At 37.1% G+C, this 20,489-nt stretch overlaps 1 protein-coding gene across 25 annotated transcripts in view; it reads right to left on the bottom strand.

Moving 5' to 3' along the window:
- Nucleotides 1-20,489, bottom strand: part of MAP2 (microtubule associated protein 2) — a 288,045-nt gene that overhangs the window by 83,848 nt on the left and 183,708 nt on the right. For 21 of the 25 annotated variants that reach the window (XM_047720938.1, XM_047720931.1, XM_047720933.1 and 18 more), the window contains one exon: nt 19,285-19,362. The exons of the other annotated variants lie outside the window; for them this stretch is intronic. The gene's annotated coding sequence lies outside the window, so the exon portion shown is untranslated. The remainder of the gene's footprint in view (nt 1-19,284; nt 19,363-20,489) is intronic. 25 annotated transcript variants of the gene reach the window in all.

Here is a 20,489-nt window from a genome sequence, read left to right as displayed (position 1 = left end):
ACAGATAGTAATATATAAACCAGCCTAAATGCCACTTAATCTTCAGACGGGTTTCAAATATTTGTTGAATGTTGAATGAATTAATCATCAATCCCCTACTTCGAGATAAAAACATGGAAAGACGTTCTGACAGTTATGGATGTTTGGCCAACACTAGCTCACTGGGTGAGAAGACAATGGTTTTGAATCTAATTTTCAGGCATGGTAGCTTTGGACTCAAGTTCTAACTCCATTGAAGGGCGTGTAAAAAATGATACCAAGTTCAAAGAATAACTAGACCTGAGCAAGACCTAGTGTACATAAGAGAGACCATGTGACATGTAGGTTTAGAAATATCTTTAAGATAAACTATTTTGTCTCATTTCAGAAAAAGTACTTAAATCATGAAACTGACAGAGTATTCGGCAATCATCTACTCCAATGTACCTTAAAGTGTTTTCAGCCAATTACCTCTGCTATTGATCTAATAAATTAGAATTTCTGGGAATGGGGATTGGAAATTGGATTAAGAAGTTCAACAGGTGATTCTGATATACTAAAGTTTGGAGACTCATGCTTCCAGGAAAGCCTGCTTCACAGGGTTTCAGAAAAGAACAGGGCGTGATAGTATTACATATACAATCACCCTGTAGAATAACTTAAGTAGAAGGTTGAGACAATAATCCTTTTTTTTTTTTTTTTAGATTTTACTTATTTATTTATTTGTCAGAGAGAGAGAGAGAGCGCGCATAAGCACAAGCAGGGGAACACAGGCAGAGGGAGAAGGGGGCTCTCCGCTGAGCAGGGACACAGATGCAGAACTCCATCCAGTGTCCTGAGATCATGACCTGCGCTGAAGGTAGCCACTTAACCAGTTAAGCAACCCAGATGTCTCTGAGACAATTATCTTGATAGGTCACAAGGTCATTCTCATAAATAGAGGTTAAAGCTTTCACTTCCTCAGTCTAGTACATTTATGAGGAGGCAATCGGGTCCAATCACAGGACTGACTGCTTTTAGTCAGCTTCCTGGTAATATGCCAGTTTGTTGTTGTGTCTAATCCTACTTGAGGGAGGCAGAAATATCTCAGAAGAATGGTTAAAATTACCCATTGTTTGTGGTAAAATTCACTTTGTATTTTGAAAGCAGTAACTTGTCCTCAGTCAATCTACATCTTTAAACTGTCTTTAGAATATTTATTTTAGATACTCCTTGGCATTCAATAACGGTTTAGGGCAAAAGCACATTTGCTTAAAATATCTCAAATCCGGTTATAAATTTTTTTATCCATTAAATCATTTTAGAAATGGATGTAGGTTAATAAACATGTTGTGAACATGTGATTTTCTGAAGTAGCAAGTTCTCAAGGAAGTAATTGAATGTTTTAATATCTAGATAATTTAGATGCATGCTGAAAATGTCATTTAGCAGAGTAGGACTTTTTCTCTCAGGATTCCCATATGACCACAAACCACACTGTTTTTCTTTGGATTACGATATTAAAAAGATCACAAAGCACAGAAATAGTCACTGATTATAGTTATTACTAGGCAGCATTAAATACTCTCAAAAATTGGCAAAAGGAGAAACAATGAAAACTTGGAAAATCTAAAGGAAAAATACACTCTGTGCCAGATAGGCATGTCTCCATTTTTATAATGCTCTTGGCACGGATAGTTCTAGAATGTTTTCTATGATATGTTCTGCCCTGTCATCATGTAATGTACCAATTCAATAAAAACACTGGCATTGTAATTTTGTACTGCTACATATCCAAGAACGAACGAAAGAGTAAAACAACTAGTTATATAATACAATTAATAAATACTGTTTCCCTTTTCCATGTAGGCTTATTATGCTTTATACTATACTATTCATATCAGTATAGCAAAACAGAAACTTTTGTTTTGACCCCTAACGGTTTTAGAAATTTATGTAGAATCCACATCTTTGCTTACAAATGCTGAGTTCAAAGCTTAAATAGTTGTCGATGAACTGACTATAACCCTCATCCCTTCTCTTTGTCTTCCATGCAAAACTGAGGGAAAAGGTCTTGGTGGCACGAAAAAGGTCTAAGTTGAGAATCCAGATACTTGTTTCATGTCTTCTCTGTTCTTTTCAGACTTGACTATAAAATACCTGTAAAGAGGATTCATTCTTCATCACACACCATGACTAATAAACAATTTGTAGGAAGAAAGTTGATAGCTGCATTATTTCTCATGATATTGAACACCGTACAAAACCCAGCATTAGGTTATTGGTGGAATTACAAAACAGAAATAAAGCATAATCCCACATAAGTTGGAAGTGCTCAATGAACTCTACTCATTCATTATTTATTATTTATGCCTTTTATGTGAACATTTTTAGCAACTGGATCCAGTGTGTGGTTTGTCCCATATTGAAAAACTGAGATGAGAGAGAGTAAATTATTTCACCAAGTTAAACCCTGCTAGGGAAATCTGGAATGAAAGCCAAATCCACTAATATCCATATCATTGTTTGCTTCTTCACCAAGAGGTGAGGCTAGTGGAATGGACTGGACCTAGAAAGTCCATCCAGATAACACTGGATAACAATCTAGTTCCACTGATAACAATCTACCATACTGAACTGGTAAGATACTTTCTGTGACCATGGGGTACAACCTCTATTTCATAGCTCTACATTATTTCTGACCCATCTTTCACAGTATATAAAAGGGCTAATGCATACCTTATATACATAATAGAAATAAATACTAATTAAAATGCCCCAAAGCTCTAGCTTTTACTGATGTTATTCAGCTAAGGAGTAGCACTTAGGTACCAAGATACAGTGGAGGAAATAATAGATTTCCAACCAGAAAATTAGCATTGAATCCTGACTCTCCCACTTATTAGCTTTGTAAACTTAGGGCACTAAACCCAAATGTTAGTTTCAGATGCATGAAACAAACTACAAAGCATTGAACAAATACATTTTGACCCTTACATCAATATTGAACAATATTGACCAATACATCAATCCTTATCTATACAAGGAGAAATTCAATCATAAGAATTGCACTGAAGTTTTCTTTAAATAAGTATGAATTGAAGCATCAGAGAAATTGTAATTTGGATTTTAGACATGTCAGACAAATCTCTTTTGGTTACCAATTCCATGTGTCTATGGAATTACAGACATTCCCAAGGAAAAATTAGGTCTAAGTATTTACTTGCACTACTATGGAGTAAAGATCCTTCAGTTCTGGACATCTAAAAAGGCCCTGACTGGGTACTCAAGTGGCTATGATCTAAAAACAATGACCAGTCCTCGAGGAAAAGATGCTTCAGAGATTTCTTTATAGGAGAGGAACAGAGCTATAACTTAGATAAACTTGAAGGCTGTGTTATATATCACAAAATACTAGAATTGAAAACAAAAAACCACCAAACAAAAGCCAAAAAGCTGGAGAAGAAAATGTCAACATGAAAAGAAAATAAATGAAGGATGGAGAATTGGAAGTGAAGGAGGTAGAGAAGGATATAGGCAAAAATTAATGACTTTATGGTTTTCCATGACAGGAATCTGCTTTTAGCTATTTAAGACAGAAGGAAGGATGAAAACCTGGGGAATTATAAACAAGATATCATTGATGCTGCTTCCCACTACTTTATCTCATCTATTCAATTCCTTCATATTTTGATGAACAATTCTCCTTCCACAAATGCAAGCCATGTGAGATTTCTTCTAATATGTTTAGACTGAAGTCTTATTCCAAATACAGTAAGTATATGGGCTTACCATAGAACGTCATAGCATTTATCTATATTTCTTTGAACCTAATGCACTCCTTAACAGTAGATGTACTTAAGCAAAAGCCAAACATCCATCCTATTATGACTATTATAGAATCAATTGTGGTTTTGACTGATGGAACAATGGCATATACAGCTGCTAAAATGCCTTTCAATTCTAAGATGACAGATCTTAATTCATCAAACAAGTAACTGAAAACCTACTCGAAAACATTAATGGAAAGGCTCTATGTTCCCTTTTTCTGGCTCCATGATATGTGGTTGGGGCTTTGAGGCAGGTTCTGAGGGTGGAGAACCTCTTTCTTGTGGCTTTTGCCCCACTTTTATCCAACAGTGATTCTGACCTGGAAGGGAACATCACTGTCCCATTTCATAAAGGGAAAACTGAAGTACCAAGGAGCTGGCCTTTGGACATGGTTCTTACAGTTTCCATTTAAGCCACCTCTGGGTCCCAGAGCTCCTGTTGCCCTCTTATCATGCTCTGGCCTAAGATAGGGTCAGAATGTGTGAATCTCCCCCAGTAAAACGTTTCACAAAGACCATCCCCGAAAAAAAAGGAAGCCGTAGAGGGACATAAACAGCTCCTTCCAGGAGGAAATAACACCTGAGCTGAGTTTGAAGGACAAGCAGGAGCTAGTCAAAGAAAGGAGGGAAATCTTTATAGGAAGAATGAGCATGGAGGATCACGTCTCATAATTTTTTAAGACTTGGCGTAGGCATCATCTTGACATTCTGAAACTCTAGTTTGCACTTTGTGTTGAATGCTCCTCCCTATTTTGTCTGTCTTCTTCAGGAGGCTGTGAGCTCCTGGAGAGAGGGTTGTGTTTAATTCATTTCTGCACCTCCGGCACCTAGTACAGTGCGTGGCACAAAGTAGGCTCAGCAACAAAACAATGTTTACTAAACAAATGAATGAGGAACATGTGTAAAGCCCACAATTGTTCACTATGTTCCAGAGTGATGTGGGACACTGGGAAAAGAGCCTGACAGGAAGGCAATGGCAGAACTGTCAAAGGAGACATGCTTAGCCTCTTTTTGAAAGGCCATAAAACACCCATGAAAGATGTGAGACAAAGGAATGACATAACCAAGCATATTTTGTAGAATGATTAATCCAACAGTGGTATAAGACATGAACTGGAAGGAGGCATGAGCGTCTCTTAGAAACGGTCCCTTTAGGAAAGGAGCCTGTAGGCCTCGACTATGCTGGTGTGACTGGGATTCAAATGAGAGGCTGGATTCTATATTTAAATAATTAAATTAAAAATTAATTAAAATTAATAATTAAAAGAAAACATAACCTTTTCTTTTAACAAAATGGCTTATAGAGTGTCTCTATTTTCTGTATCATCTGCCTACTTACATCCATTTGTTGTAAGATGGGGAATGATAAAAATATTAGGTTTTATACCATTTTGAAAGAAATTTACCTTATTTCCTTTCTTTCTTTCTTTTTTTTTTTTTTAAAGATTTTATTTATTTATTTGACAGACAGAGATTACAAGTAGGCAGAGAGGCAGGCAGAGAGAGAGGAGGAAGCAGGCTCTCCAAGGAGCAGAGAGCCCGATGCAGGGCTCGATCCAGGACCCTGGGATCATGACCTGAGCTGAAGGCAGAGGCTTTAACCTACTGAGCCACCCAGGCGCTCTCCTTTCTTTCTTTCAAAAGATTTTATTTATTTATTTGACAGCGAAAGAAAGTGAGAGAGCATAAGCAGGGAGAATGGCAGATGGAGACGGAGAAGCAGGCTCCCAACTGAGCAGGGAGCCTGATGTGGGGTTCAATCCCAGGACACTGAGATCATGACCTGAGCCAAAGGCAGATGCTGACTGTGCCACCCAGGCTCCCCTACCTTATTTTCTTGATTTCAGTTTATTGTCCATTCAGCTAATACCTCTGTAGAGCTCTTTTTCATTGAATTATATAGTGTTAGAGGATGTTTTACTTGATTTTTGATGTGTAATATAAGACAGAATTACTATTATTATTGCTTTTTTTTGAGATATTACAGCAGGTTACAAAGACACACAAGTCTGGTCAGGTCTGCATTCATCTGATCAGATATTCAAACAAAAAAAAGAACAATATTGAGAAAAAGTCAGAGCCCACATGACTGAAGAACTAAGTTTTTCCTTGAGAGGCACTGTTTATAATAAACTACTTTAATGAGTATGTATTGAGCTTTCATCTAATTTTCAGATAGTTATCAATCATCAACTGTTTTACTATGCTTCTGGTATCTTATTCAATCAACATTTATTGAATACCAGCTTTATACTAGAATCCTGTTAGGCATTTGGAATACAATGGTGATTAAGATATGGATTCTGACCACAAACAGTTCACACTATAATCAGGAAGGCAGATATGGGTGAAAAATGTAGGTTACAAGATAACACAGTAAATGCAGTGAGAGAGGACATAGCAGGTGCTACATGAATATAAACTTTCTGAGTCATATGTATTTAAAAGAAAAAAAAATGGAAGAAGGCAAAATATTTGCATTACATGCATTTAAAAATATGTTGACCATCTATATTCATGGAGAGCCCCACATCTAGTTAATATTAATTTTCGTCTAGAGAAAAGTAAACTATGAGTCACATAAGACTAAAGTATGAGTCATAAACAGCAGATAAATTTCTCCTTTCTTTTTTTTTTTTTTTTTCTTTCTCTTGGATTTCAGGCAGCCTGTGTGCTATGTCGTGCTATACCACCACTGCCTGTGATGGTGACTCAGGGGAACTATAAGTTGAAAATAGCTTGTTCACCATCATTTGAATTGGGCATCATTTAGAATTCCCTCATAACTCAAGTCTGATCCAATTGTCTTCATATAGTGTTTGACTTCTTCTTTCTCTGAGCAGACCTATCTTTGTGTACCCTGGAGTGAACTCAAGAAATCAGCTCAATTTTTATGGCTTGTTATTTGTATTCTGTCAAACTTCTGGAGTGATATGATGTGACATAAATTTGTTAAATCCTCTAGGACTGAAATGTATGTAATTTGTCTATGTTTATGAGAAGGTAAAAAATGGAGATGGAAAAAATATTCAAGTCAACAAATATCCACAATGATAAATCTTTCTAAAAAGACAATATATTCCAGTCTTATAGGTGAAGGTCTTAATGTAGCCACAGATGTGGCAATATTATATGGTGGGCCCGTACATAAAACATTTGGATATAAAAATTGACTTATCATAGCAAATCGGGCATACAGCAAACTTAACATTGGCCAAGAGTAAATAAAAACATGATTAGGAATGTAAAAAATGTTAAATTAATTAAAAAAAAACCACATTTCTGGGAAAGAAAATTCTTGAAGTATATTAATTTTTAAATATACTCATTGTGCTTACTTTTAATTTAAATCTAATACATTTTTAACATGATAAGGTTGGGAACTTTATGTTTTTTAGTGGCAGTAGGAGGCGAGACATGGGGACAAATAGGGTTGCTGAGAAATCTCTGGACAGGTTAGAGGTGTTATGGTGATAACGTCTCTGTAAAGAAAAGGTCACTATGGACTTCTCACCTTCCTGAGTTTCCAGATGAACTGAGGCAAGAAGAGCATGACAGCAGTAAATCTGCTCATTTATGTAGGTTCTGTCTGAGCTTTCCTTTGGCACTTTGTAATTTTTAGATTTTTGATATGTAAGTCTAAGAAGTCACCTGAATATTTTTATAGAAGTAATGAATAGGAAAATCTGGAGAATCTTCCTGTCTCTGTCAGTGTTAATCTCTAAACTATTTTTGAAATTCTTTTCAATTTTCTGCTGAAGAGCTTGGGTACCAGAAGTAATATATAGGCTAAGAAATGGCTTCTCAACAATGGGAAAGCATATGGACTATTCTACATGGTCTTTTAAAGGTTGTATATAGAGCCTTTGGTTCAAAACAAGGAAAGAAAATCACAAAATCTACTTAAGGTTCTCAAAATGCTTAAGCATTGATAAGTAAAATGAAAATGTTTTTCTTATGATTTTTTGAAAGCCTATAAAGAATACAGTGTACGATTACCAAAGAGAAATGCTTATAAAGAATACAGTGTACGATTACCAAGAGAAATGTTAGGATATAGCATCAGATTAGAGGATGTGGGTATAAACACTTTCAGAGAATGGCTCACAGATCTCATTTGGCCAAACCAAGTAGTAGCAGACCACTCATCTACACTAAGGGCCAGTTTTTATTTATTTATTTATTTATTTATTTTTATTTATTTATTTATTTAAAGATTCATTATTTGATAGAGAGAGAGAGAAAGAAGAAATCTCTCTCTCTGTTAAATAAATAAAATATTTTAAAAAAAAGGACTCACTTTTGGCCTTCAGGAGCTACTGAGGGAAACTAACACATCCCATGTGACACGTAACAATATGACAAATGCTTTAATAGAGGTGTAAAAGGAGTTAAGGGAAGTTCCCAAGAAATCAGAAATTCATGGGAGACTTCAGAATGGCAAACTTGCTTTCAGTGTTGAGGGGTATTCACGGTGGAAAGGGCACAATTCTACACATGAAAACAATGATGCAAAGATACAGTGAGGGAGCTGGAAACGTGCTGGAAACCATCAAGGAAGTTTCGGAATGCCAGAATAGGGGGAGTGGAAGATGCTACCAAGAGAGGTAAGCATCTAGACGATGAGCTATCCATTGGCAGGCTGTGCAGTGTAACTTGTATCATTATTAATGGCATACCACTGAGAAGCTTTGAACGATACTGATAAGACAAGCCAGAGAAAGGGTGGCAGACGGTTATGATCAAAAACAGGAAAAGTAGATAGATGGCCAATAATGCAATAATTAATGAGTGAGCAATTAAGAGTTTGAATGAAGGGAGCAGTGGGATTGGAAATGGGGGGAGATATAAGATATTTATATTGACACACAGGAAGGTCTCTCAAAATGCCACAGGTCACACAAAATTCCTATCCTCTTGATAGTTACATTTTAATGAGGTGATCATACAGTAACCTAAACCCTAATTAAAATGTAAAATGTAATATTTCATATAAGAATATTAATGTTATTTTTGTGTTAAATTACTAAATTTAACCTTTAGTGTATTTAATATAAAATTGAACATGAGAAGAAGATAGCAAGGCAAGAGGAAAGCACTATTTTGAATAGGATGGTCAGAGAAGCATCTCCAAGGAGGTAAGCTCCAAGAAAATGCAAATGCTATTCAGGGTGCTTTTTAAAACAAAGTTTCCTTTAGAATTCTTAGGTTCCATGAGGATGCAGAGAAAGGGGAACCTCCTACACTGTTGGTGGGAATGCAAGCTGGTGCAGCCACTCTGGAAAACAGTATGGAGTTTTCTCAAAAAGTTGAAAATAGAGCTATCTTACAACCCAGCAATTACGCTACTGGGAATTTACACCAAAGATACAAAAGTAGTGACCCGAAGGGGCATGTACACCCCAATGTTAATAGCAGCAATGTCCATAATAGCTAAACTCTGCAAAGAATCTAGATGTCCATCCACAGATGAATGGGTAAAGAAGATGTGGTACATATATACAATGGAATACTATGCAGCCATCAAAAATGAAATCTTGCCATTTGCAAAGACATAGATGGAACTAGAGGCTATAATGCTGAGCAAAATAAGTCAATCAGAGAAAGATAATTATCATATGACCTCACTGATATGAGGAACTTGAGAAACAAGACAGAGGATCATATGGGAAGGAAGGGAAAAATGAAACAAGATGAAACCAGAAAGGGAGACAAACCATAAGAGACTCTTAATCTCACAAAACAAACTCAGGGTTTGGGTTGGGGGAGGGATAGGGTGGCTGGGTGATGGACACTGGGGGTGGGTATGTGCTATGGTGAGTGCTGTGAACTGTGTAAGGCTGATGAATCATGGACCTGTACCCCTGAAACAAATAATACATTTATGTTAATTAAAAAAAAAAAAAAGGAATTCTTAGGTTCCAAAAACAAGACCAACTTTGATTGTAAACCGAAATTAGTTAACTGTAAACTAGTTGCTACCAGTATTTGCAGTGCAAATTAGTTAATGCTGAAAGGAAATAAGTACTAAAAACAAGAATGTATATACACTGTTTCCCAGTGGCAAGAACTTTCTAGTATCACAGCAGTCTGTTTCTGGAAAAAGGTCTTTTTGATTGTTTTGGTCCTTTGCTCTTTATTTAGGATTGATTACAACTGGATTTTTCCTAGAGCTCTGTTCACAATGGTTTCAAATGACTCAAGCTTTGGCACCCCCTCACTAAAGTATTTGCCTTGGTGAATTCTAAATTTCTCTTACAGAAACTGCAACTGTCTCACTCAGATTGCCTTCTGTAGTAATTACCAAGCACATGGTACAACTGGAGTCCTTGACACTCATTAAAAAAAAAAAAAAATGCAGGGATTGGGTGAGAAGAGAAAAAGTAAAAAAAAAAAAAAATCACAAGAAATTAGGAGGTTTAAGTAAATCATTCTACTCCTCAGGAAAAAATATCTAACAGAAACATGGAAGGAATCAGCCTCTGGGTTCAGCATGCTGGATTTTTTGTTCATCATTTCCCATTCTTTCCACACTGGCTGAAACCTCAGATTTCCTTTCTTTCTATGCTTATAGAAAAGGCCAGTTTATTAGGGTTTCTTCATTTAACATGCTCTCTGATGCCATGAAACTTGATTAAATTGCTACCTATTCCTCAAAGGGAAAAAGGAGTTTTAACCTTCCAGGAAAAAACAGTGACCATACCTTTACTGCAAGGCAGTATTTTAACATATCCAAGCATTCCACAGGCACAGGAAACTGAAATTCCATGACAGAATTATTTAGCAGATAAGTTGACTTTATAGAATATCTAGCTGATAGAATGGCTTTTACACAACACTGTGGCATGATATTCCATTCATAAAAAAATAGATGCACTGCTACCCTACATATAAATAGCAATATTTACTCCAAATAATACATGAAACAAATACAAAATGTACTGTGAGGCTTATGTATGATATTTGTGAGTTCATCAGACCAATAATTCTTTAAATGTTTGCAAAAATACAAACTGTGGGTGGTCTTTCCCTCAGTATTTTACCTTTACTTGTTATTTTTCTTTAAAAGGGAATATCCTTCCTTTGCTTCAAATGAGTTTTGACTGTCCCAGTCATGTCTTTTTTCTTTTTTTTTTTTTAAAAAGATGTTATTTATTTATTTGACAGAGAGAGAGATTACAAGTTGGCAGAGAGGCAGACAGAAAGAGAGAGGGGGAAGCAAGCTCCCTGCTAAGCAGAGAGCCTGATGCGGACTCGATTCAGGACCCTGAGACCATGACCTAAACTGAAGGCAGAGGCTTAAGCCACTGAGCTACCCAGATGCCCCAGTCATGTCTTTTTATAATGAATTTTAGAAATTCATTAAAGTACCAGCATTTATTTTATCCCCAATGAAGCTTCTTCATCTATTAATTAATCAGTTGATTCATTTTGAAAGAAGTTATGAAACGGATGTCTGGGGGCTCAGTTGGTTAAGCGTCTGCCTTTAGCTCAGATCATGATCCCAGGGTCTCAGGATGAGTCCCACATCGGGCTCTCTCCTCAGTGGCAAGTCTGCTTTTCTCTCTGACCCTCCCTCCTCTCTATGCTCTCTCACTCTTGTCTCCCTAAAATAAATAATAAAACTCTTTTTTTTTTTAAGAAATTATTGAAAAAAAATAGGAGCAGTATTGGGCACTATGCTTTTTTTTCACAATTATCCTCTGGATACAATGCTTAGTTCTATAAGGAAAGTTTTAAAAACTACCTTATTTGTGTAGTGCTGTAAAATTGAACTTTGATGAAGTGATATCTCAAATACATTTACTATTTAAACATGGTACTGAGATTATGATTCACAGTTTTGTTTCTATTGATTATTGATTTTGATTCATTGATAGCATCTATTCTCACCAGGGTTTGAGTTACTGACCCAAATGTTCAAACGCATTTATACTGGAGACAGATTTTCCTTTGGTTTCACAGAGACTGCTAGCAGTTCATCAGAATCTCTTTCTTCTTCTTCCTGAGCACATAGCAGGAGTATATTTCCTATCTATCCTTACAGTTAGGTGTGGTCATACGATTCAGCTCTAACCAATGGAAGTTTGGCTCTTCTACACTCCCATGTGCTCCTCCTTGGTCTTTGCCCCCCTACCAGATGGATGGCGACAATGACAAAGTAAAACCATAAATGGAACGATCCCTTTGTCTGAAAGGAATCCCAAAAATCTTTATCCCTGGTTGACTATGACCCAAACACCCAGGCAGGACTGTTAACTGAGCAAGAAATGAAGTGATAATGTGTTTTGCATCTATTTGTTTTAGTAATTAGCCATCCTAACTAACATACTTGGTTTAAAGCAATGTATGGTAAGATTAGGAAGAAAGAAAAAAAAACGGATGAGACTAATAGAAGTAATATAGTTAAATGAAACTCCATTTATGGCCTGCACTGCAAATCCTGGTAGCAACTGGGATAGTTTGCAGGTGTTGAAATGGAGGAAGCAGGGGGGCAAACTTGAGCAAGGAGCATTTCCTGCTCTTCCGCAATCACCTTCTTCATGCCCCTCACTCTCTTGTGTGAATGGAGCCAAGAGGGTCCAAGGTCCAACCTTTCCCTTGGTCCTCCTGTAGCATCTGTCTTCCAGCCAATGTGGAGACAGAATTTGCAACCACTTACAGATAATCTCAGGACAGTCTCATGTTTGCCAAAGGACAAAGTGGAAACTCTGTTTTTTCCTGAAGATGGTAGAAGATAGAAGCGTTGACACAACCTCTACTTTGGTCTCCCAGTCTTTTCATCCTCCCTCACTTGGCTTCATCCTTTCCTTAGAGGGGTAGCTGGCCCCCATATTTTGTTAATATTATCTGTTTGTCTTTAACATAGCTTTTCTTGTTTCCTCCAACGTTTTGTTTCCTAAACTGTCTCCTTGAGGACTCATGGTGTTCGCTTTCTCTGCTCTTTTCTTTCTGACTATAAACCTACTGTTGTTAGTGATCACACACAAAAGAATGACAGTAAAACCACCACTACCACCTTAAAACCATTTGTAAATCTGCTACCTAGGGCTACAGCCTGTTTTTTTTTCCCCCTCCTTTATCTTCATTTATGGCCACATCCTCTTTCAATCATTATTTAGTCAGTATTTACTCATTATTGTTATTAACTATTAACAGCAATTTATTAAATATTATTTGTTTCAAATCTGATTACATGGTCCTGGAAGCACAAATAAGGCAAAGGACAACCACTTTTGCCTTGGAGGACTCTCAGAATTGGGGAGGAAGTCAGAGATGGACAAAATTACACACCAAGATGATTTTTTTGTAGGTCTCCCCCCCACTCAATTTTATTTATTAAAGAGAGAACATGAGAGAGAGACTGCACAGAGAGAGAAGAAGAGGGAGAAGCAGACTGCTGATCCTAGGACCCCTGAGATCATGTCCTGAGGTAAGGCAGACACTTACCGACTGAGTCACCCAGGCGTCCCCTTTTCTGTAGTTAGATACACTTAAAGGGCTATGGAAGCCCCTTCTTCCTCAAAGGCACACTTAATATCATTTTTTGGGGGGGAGCTGGAGAAGGAATGACATGTGGATTGAAAACACATACCTTTTCTTCTTCAGACAAGGGACAATAGGTATTAGGCAAGAGTTACAGAATAACAAGACAAGAGCAATGTGAAAGAAACATGGCTTACCAAGAGAAATAAGTAAGTTAAAGAAGAAACAAGTTTCCTGCCATGGTTAGAATGGACAGGCAACTGAGTAGGACAGAGGGATTGGAGATTGTCCAGAAATGGCTGCTTGGAGCCCAGTTCTGAAGGGTCTTTACTGAGTTGGCTACTTTATATTATAGGAAAATTTTAAGTAGGAAAAATAAATGATTGATGTATATGAAAAAAGGTCATGTGGAGAGGCTGGGTTGTAAAAGTATCAGGAAAAGGCAACTCATCAAAGGGCACTGAACAGCTCAGGAAAGGTACTGGAGGCCAGGCGGAGGTACCAGGGTGTCCAGCCCTTGGATTATGAGGTATTTCAGTAACCACAACATTTTCCTTCATCTGCTTAAGCAGAAAAGTATATTTTCCATTGGCTTCAGCTCCTTTTCCAAATTGATGGAGACAAGGTTACTGCCAGTGGTCAAGATGTTCTGATAGGTGAATATCCAACAAGATTTGACTCTTAAGACATTCCACAGGAAGCCTCTTTCTTTAAGTGACTTACACTCATGGGCAACAGAATAACTAAATGCATACTGACCATTCTTTCAGAGTCCAAGCATTAGAAAGAGTGCCATCAGCACCCAATTGTTGTCTTTTCCTATCTCCATTTGGCCAAACTGTTAAAAGGCAAGGCTTACTAACAGCACCATCCTGACAAGAACTACAGCCTTCTGTGGCAGGTGGTGCCCACCTCTGCCTACGGAACTGCAGCCCAAACAGTCTGCTCGGAATTGCCGAGGAATCAGTAGAATGTGCTTATGACTCAGCCCGTTAAGTAGGAGGACTGTTATTGTTATTTTAACTCCTGCCAGAGTATGTGGGCAATTCTCCCTTTCTCTGTCTCTGGTTAACCATGAAATGTCTTTCTTGAAAACCTCACCCCTGGAATAGGTTCTTGTTCAGTAAGAGCCAGAACAATTTGGGGTCTGGGTATAACCGCCAGCTGATAGTACAGATGAGCAGAGGCTTTCATTAAGGAAACATCGGATATCCTAATTTACCAATACAGTTTATTTTTGGAATGCTTAATCTGCCTTTAAAATTATTCACACAGAGGGCCACGGGCCAGAGCCCAGTGCTGATGATATAGTAATCAGCATAAGCCAAGATACTTATTTTCAGAGACGATGGAGAAAATACCAAGTTTTCCTTCTCTTTTCCCTACTGTTGAGGTTATTGTGGTCTGACTGTTTGTCTTTCTCTTGCCAAGTGTTCTCAACAATGTAAACACTCGTCAAGTGCTGCTCCTAAGGAGCATCGTGAAAATAAAAGAAAAAAAAAGTCAGCCTATTTTACAGAAAATTGTGTTAAAATTCACCCATCAATGAGTGAAAAGATAAACATCTATTCTGAAGATAAAGCAAAATCTAAGTAATAGCAGGTTGTAGCAAGTTTTTTTTAAGGTTTTATTTATTTATTTATTTATTTATTTATTTATTTATTTATTGTGAAAGGAGGGAGGGGCATAGAAAAAGAAAGAGAATCCTCCAGCAGGCTCCCAGGGGAACACGGAGCCTGAAGAGGGGCTAGATCTCACAACCCCGAGATCAGGACTTGACCTGAAATCAAGAGTAGGGCGCGTAACCGACAGAGCAACCCAGGTTACCCACATTGCAGCAAGTCTTGATATTGTTCTTTAGATAGAGGATGGCTGGTAATTATAAATTATAATAAGTATTTTCTGCTCCTGAGATGGATTTCTCATTTCTACCCAGCTGATTTGTGCTTAATTTGTCTCTGTGGTTTTGATACTATAAATTAAGATTCAAGATTATATATCAGTAGGATAAAGTTTTATTTTATTTTTTTAAAAGGTTTCATTTATTTATTTGACACACACAGAGAGAGAGTAGGCACAAGTAGGCAGGCAGGGAGAGGGGGAAGCAGGCTCCCTGCTGAGCATAGAGCCCAATGCCGGGCTTGATCCCAGGACTCTGAGATCATGACCTGAGCCAAAGGCAGAGGCTTAACCCACTGAGCCACCAAGTGCCCCAGAATAAAGTTTTATCATAATGCTATAAAATCATGTGTCAAAATCGTGCATGAAAGTTCCTCAGCATTCCAGAAGCAACTGACTCTATTAAGACAAACTGAAAGAATCCTTAAAAATGCAACAACCATCGCTGATGTTCACTGAAGACATAGTGTCTATTCCACAGTAACCTTTGCATACCTAGTCAGTCCTTTAGCAAGTGAGGGTCCACCAAGATGAAGACACTGTTCTAGACACAGCTGAGAATGTCACACAGTCTCAGTCCTCAGTTGGGGGGAAGGATGTTGAGATGACATCGGGGAAGGACAGGAAGTCAGCTTGTATTGCACCTTGTTGACCATAGTAGGAGGGTGGGTTTTACACTGAATATTATGGGCAGCCCTGGGTGGATTCTGAGCAAAAGAATTATATCAATTGATTAAGATTTATAAAAGACCGCATTCTGTGCCCAACAGACCATAGCAGAGCAAGCTTGGGCGTAGGAGGCTATTGCAGTGGTCGAGATGAAAGTGGCCTTACAAATAGAGATAATGAGAAACGATCACATTCTGTACAGGAACCAGCTTGGTACCATTATTATCTGCTATGAGGCTCAAGGGATAAAAAAAATATACCTCTAGTAGGTAGTAGAGGCTGAAAATCAACCAACCTGTCAGGGTTAGTTCATCTCACTGTTATGTTACATGGAACTTTTGTGTCAAAGAGACGTATTACATGAAGTAGTAAGACTCTTAAACTTCAGATACTATACCAAGCTCTCCATTTAGAATTACATGTATTAGGTTTGAAATATTAAATTATAAATTTATAGAATAATTAGCAATAACAGCAAATGATTACAAAGATTATGTATGTTACAAAGCATTTTTACTCTTCTTATCCCATTCAATTAATCTAATTGGCATGGTTCAGGGGACCAGACAGGGTAATTATTTGGTAAACAATGTTAAATTGTTTAGCATAGCAAAAATAATAGTCACTTTCGTGATATTACTGAAGGAGTCTTTGCCATTTCTAAATAGCCTGTTTTCCCTCTCTGGATAGATATTATGTATTCCCTGCCTGCTCACTCTTTCTTTATTTCTTTCTTTCTTTCTTTCTTTCTTTCTTTCTTTCTTTCTCTCTCTCTCTCTCTTTCATTTACTTGAGAGAAAGAACAAGCATGAGTAGGGGTGGGGGGGCAGAGGGAGAGGGAGAAGCAGTCTCCCCGCTGTGCAGGGATTCCCAATGCAGGTCCAATCCTAGGACCCGGAGATCATGACCTGAGCCGAAGAAGGCACCCTTCTTTTAAAGATTTCTTTATTTTTTATTTGAGAGAGAAGAGAGAGGACGAGGAGGGGGAAGGGGCAGAGAGAGAGGGAATCTCAAGCGACTACCCGCTGATCCCGGAACCCAAAGCAGGACTTGATCTCATAACAATAAGCTCCTGACCTGAGCTGAATCAAGAGTCAGGCGCTTAAACTGACGAGCCACCTAGGTGCCTCTCATCTTGCTTTTCTAAAATCATTCCTTCAAGTCACATAAAAGGATCCCAGTAAATATTAGTGAATCAATGAAATTGCTATTTCTGTGTCAAATAGTTAGGTAGTTTTTCTCAATTCTTTTTCTCTAGCAAGTAGTTTGGAATCCAAGAGAAAATGAGTTTGAATCTAGCTCTGCCATCACTATATGATCTTGATTAAAGCTGCTTGATGTCTATGGGCCTTGATTTCCCCATCTGCAAATTTTCTGCACTTCTGGCCTGGGGAGGCTTACACAGTCTTGCATTTACTCAGATATACCACCAAAGGCTAGTTATCTCTACTTTCTTCACCAACTGAGCCAGAGTAATCGTCTACTCCCTTAAGAAAATAAGTTATGAAAGATTCTGTATCTATAGATCTTACTAATGCATATTGATATTTCATAATTTTACCTTAAAACAAATGCTAGAATTAACTATATTGTTAGAGAAAAATTAGGGAAATCGTTGTTCTTAAGTTTCCCTCATGATTTTTGAAGGAAATATGAGCAATTAACATGGACCAAATGAGAGTGTTTTTAAGTACCTTTTAACTTTCCAAGGCAGTATTCACACTGCATTGGGAATAGTCAGTATTCATCCATGGGTAAATAAAACAGATTTCAATATTGTATATGGCAAAAACAGTTTAAAAAAACCAGGAACCCAATTAGTTAGCAAGATCCTTCTAGCACTAAAAGATACATTTTCTAAATAGAAAAAAAACCCTAAAACATAAACAGAAACTGGCATAGTAACACATATTAAGAACTTCAGATTTCTTATACACAAATGACAAAGATGCATTGAAAGCCACGGTTAAACCCACTTTGGCATTAAATCTTCAAATGCTAAAGTTATTTGGAAGCAGCAATTAATAATACCAAGTACCAAAAGACCTAAAACATTAGAATGAATAACTTATGACAAAATGAGTCAACCAGATCTTCCTGTATCAATTGGCTGAATCTCTCAATATAATGTTGGGTGAAGGCAAAAGAAAGTCTCAGTATGGTACTGGTTAGGTAAACTTTCAAAATGTAAATTACTATACGGCCTATTGTTTCACATACACCATTAAAATATTAGAACACACATAGAAAGGTTATATCATCTTCAGGATTGTAAAACCTTTCAGAAAGAAACGAAAAGAAGCAAGAGAACTTTCGTTTTCTCGAGGATGACTTATTTCATCAGAAAAGATCTGTACAAAGTTTAATATTAGCATTTGTTTAACCTATCTGGCTGATGTTTCTATATTTTCTATATTTTTCTTTGAAAATTTTGTGAAGTTTCTAACTTAAAAATAAGGTGATAAAGAAATAATGAAGACAGTAAAGCAGATATTGCTGTGCCCAGTTTAAGATCGCATGTTCAGTTCTTCTAGTAGAAAGGATTAAATTAAAATACATTCTTCATTTCGTAGAATAAAAAGTCATTCATTTATATTCTTTCTGTCCCATTATTCTGCTTTAACATAGGAATTTTGAGTGTAAAGAAGGATGCAAAATAAAAGAAAAAGCTCTGTTTGTAAACTGTGCTAACATATATATAGTCTTTTATTTATTCATGGAACAATTGTAAAGTAACGAGTACAAACACAAAATAAAAGCTGCCTGCTATGACTCTTGGTAAATGCTTTATTTATTTATTTATTTATTTATTTATTTATTTACTTCTTTCAGAAATTTGGATAGAACCAATTAAGGACATAGGGGAATCTGACGGCTAGGCATTTCTACGACAACATGAAGTTATTCTCAAAGTAATTAATAGCTGGGGCTGGTATTCTCCCAGTGCCTGCCGCCCTCAGACCTATGTATAAGACCTTGGGTATATCTACTTGCCTCTTCTCTCTCTGCCTCAAATCCCTAATCTGTATAATGGGGATGATCCCTGTATCTACTCCCAGAGTTCTTGTAAGGAATACAGGGGTTACTTATGTAAAGTAAGTCATGCAAGTCACATCTGGCACATAGTAAGTAAGTGCTGAGAAAATACTGCTGGTGTTTTTACCCACAGCAGGAGAAACAGGCTGAGCTCAGTTCTCATTTCATAGTTTTCAGTTCTCATTAAAACAATGAGAAAGATCTTTTCACTCTTTCACTATCATATCATTCAAAATATTATGAAGTGTTACTTAATAATCCAAAAATCTATTAGCTGTAGAATTCACATATATTTCTCCCTTATCAAACCTGATATTCATTTCATGAAGATTTTTTAAAAATGTGGTCAAAAGAGAGTTATTTTTCAGAACTATGGATAACTCAGAGAAGATAGGGTTTTTCTTACCTACTCAAGGAAGCAGTAAAATGGTAAAATTTGTTATGTTGTATTCTTAAAGGGTTAATAATATGTTCTGGCTTCTTTCTGCAAAAAACAAAAAAGAGAGAGAGAGAATTTAGGACATTAATCATTTAATCTGTGATCCATATAAATCTGTTACATCATGTAGATCAATACCAAATTCAACTTGCGGCTGTCTCTTTTTCTACTGGGTACTTATGAGGCCATGAGATGAATTTTGTGATGTGTTCTCTATAGTCAAAACACTGAGCATTTATAAACCAGCGAAGGGCTCTTTCAGGTGTTTGGATTTGAGAAATGAAAATGCTAATAGCTGCATAATTTTTCTCACTTTTTAGCTTCGCTCTAGTGAAGCTTCACAGTATTATATCCAAGGAAAAATTAAAATTTTAGATTGTTTAAACTGGTTCAGCTAATAAATAGAAGGCAATTGTATTCTCTCACAGGAGAATATATTCATTCCTGGTAAATTGTTAATTATATCTCTAAAGGACTGGGCCTCTAGCCCAGTCGCATTGATTTCCTCCAGCACAGGATCGAAAGGAATTTTTTAACAACTAATTAAATTTTCCCTACAGCGTACTACACTTACTTTGACATTCGGAATCCTAAAAGTCATTCTGGATTGGTAGTTCTGCTTACAAATTTCACTAGAACAATAGAGGGTACTTCCTTACTGAAGTGGTTTCTGGAAAAGCCCCAATTATAGAAGGCACTAGGTTTGCTGTATATCTCTTCAGCCATTCAGGTTATCATCCTCAACACATAAGTGATTTGTCCTTACAAGCAAGGGCAGAGCTGAGGCCCAATTTGAAATCTTGCTCTCTTACAACAGGTATCTAAATCTATGCATCTCTATGAGTTAGCACCAGGGCTGTGTGATTTCACACCTGGAGAGTGGATGGACGATCAATATCCTCAAGGAAGAGGTTCCTCTCAAGCAAAGGCCTCAGGACTCAAATTTGATACCTACTACTCTTCTTCAAGACCCAACATGGAAATGTAAATGTGGAACGACAAGAAGCAGCAGTTGGGTCATTTCTTCTCCATCACCCTTCAAAGAAAAAATGTGTATAAGGATATGACAGACAGGGTTTGATTCGAGCGTGACAAACATTGACTGAGCCAGGTCCTTTATTAAGTGCTTTTACATGTAATAGTTCACTTAATCTGTGAACATTCACACAGAA

Source organism: Lutra lutra, chromosome 3 (assembly GCF_902655055.1).
Source record: "Lutra lutra chromosome 3, mLutLut1.2, whole genome shotgun sequence".
NCBI classification, from domain to species: Eukaryota; Metazoa; Chordata; class Mammalia; order Carnivora; family Mustelidae; genus Lutra; species Lutra lutra.
This window is presented reverse-complemented; position numbering and strand designations above follow the sequence as displayed.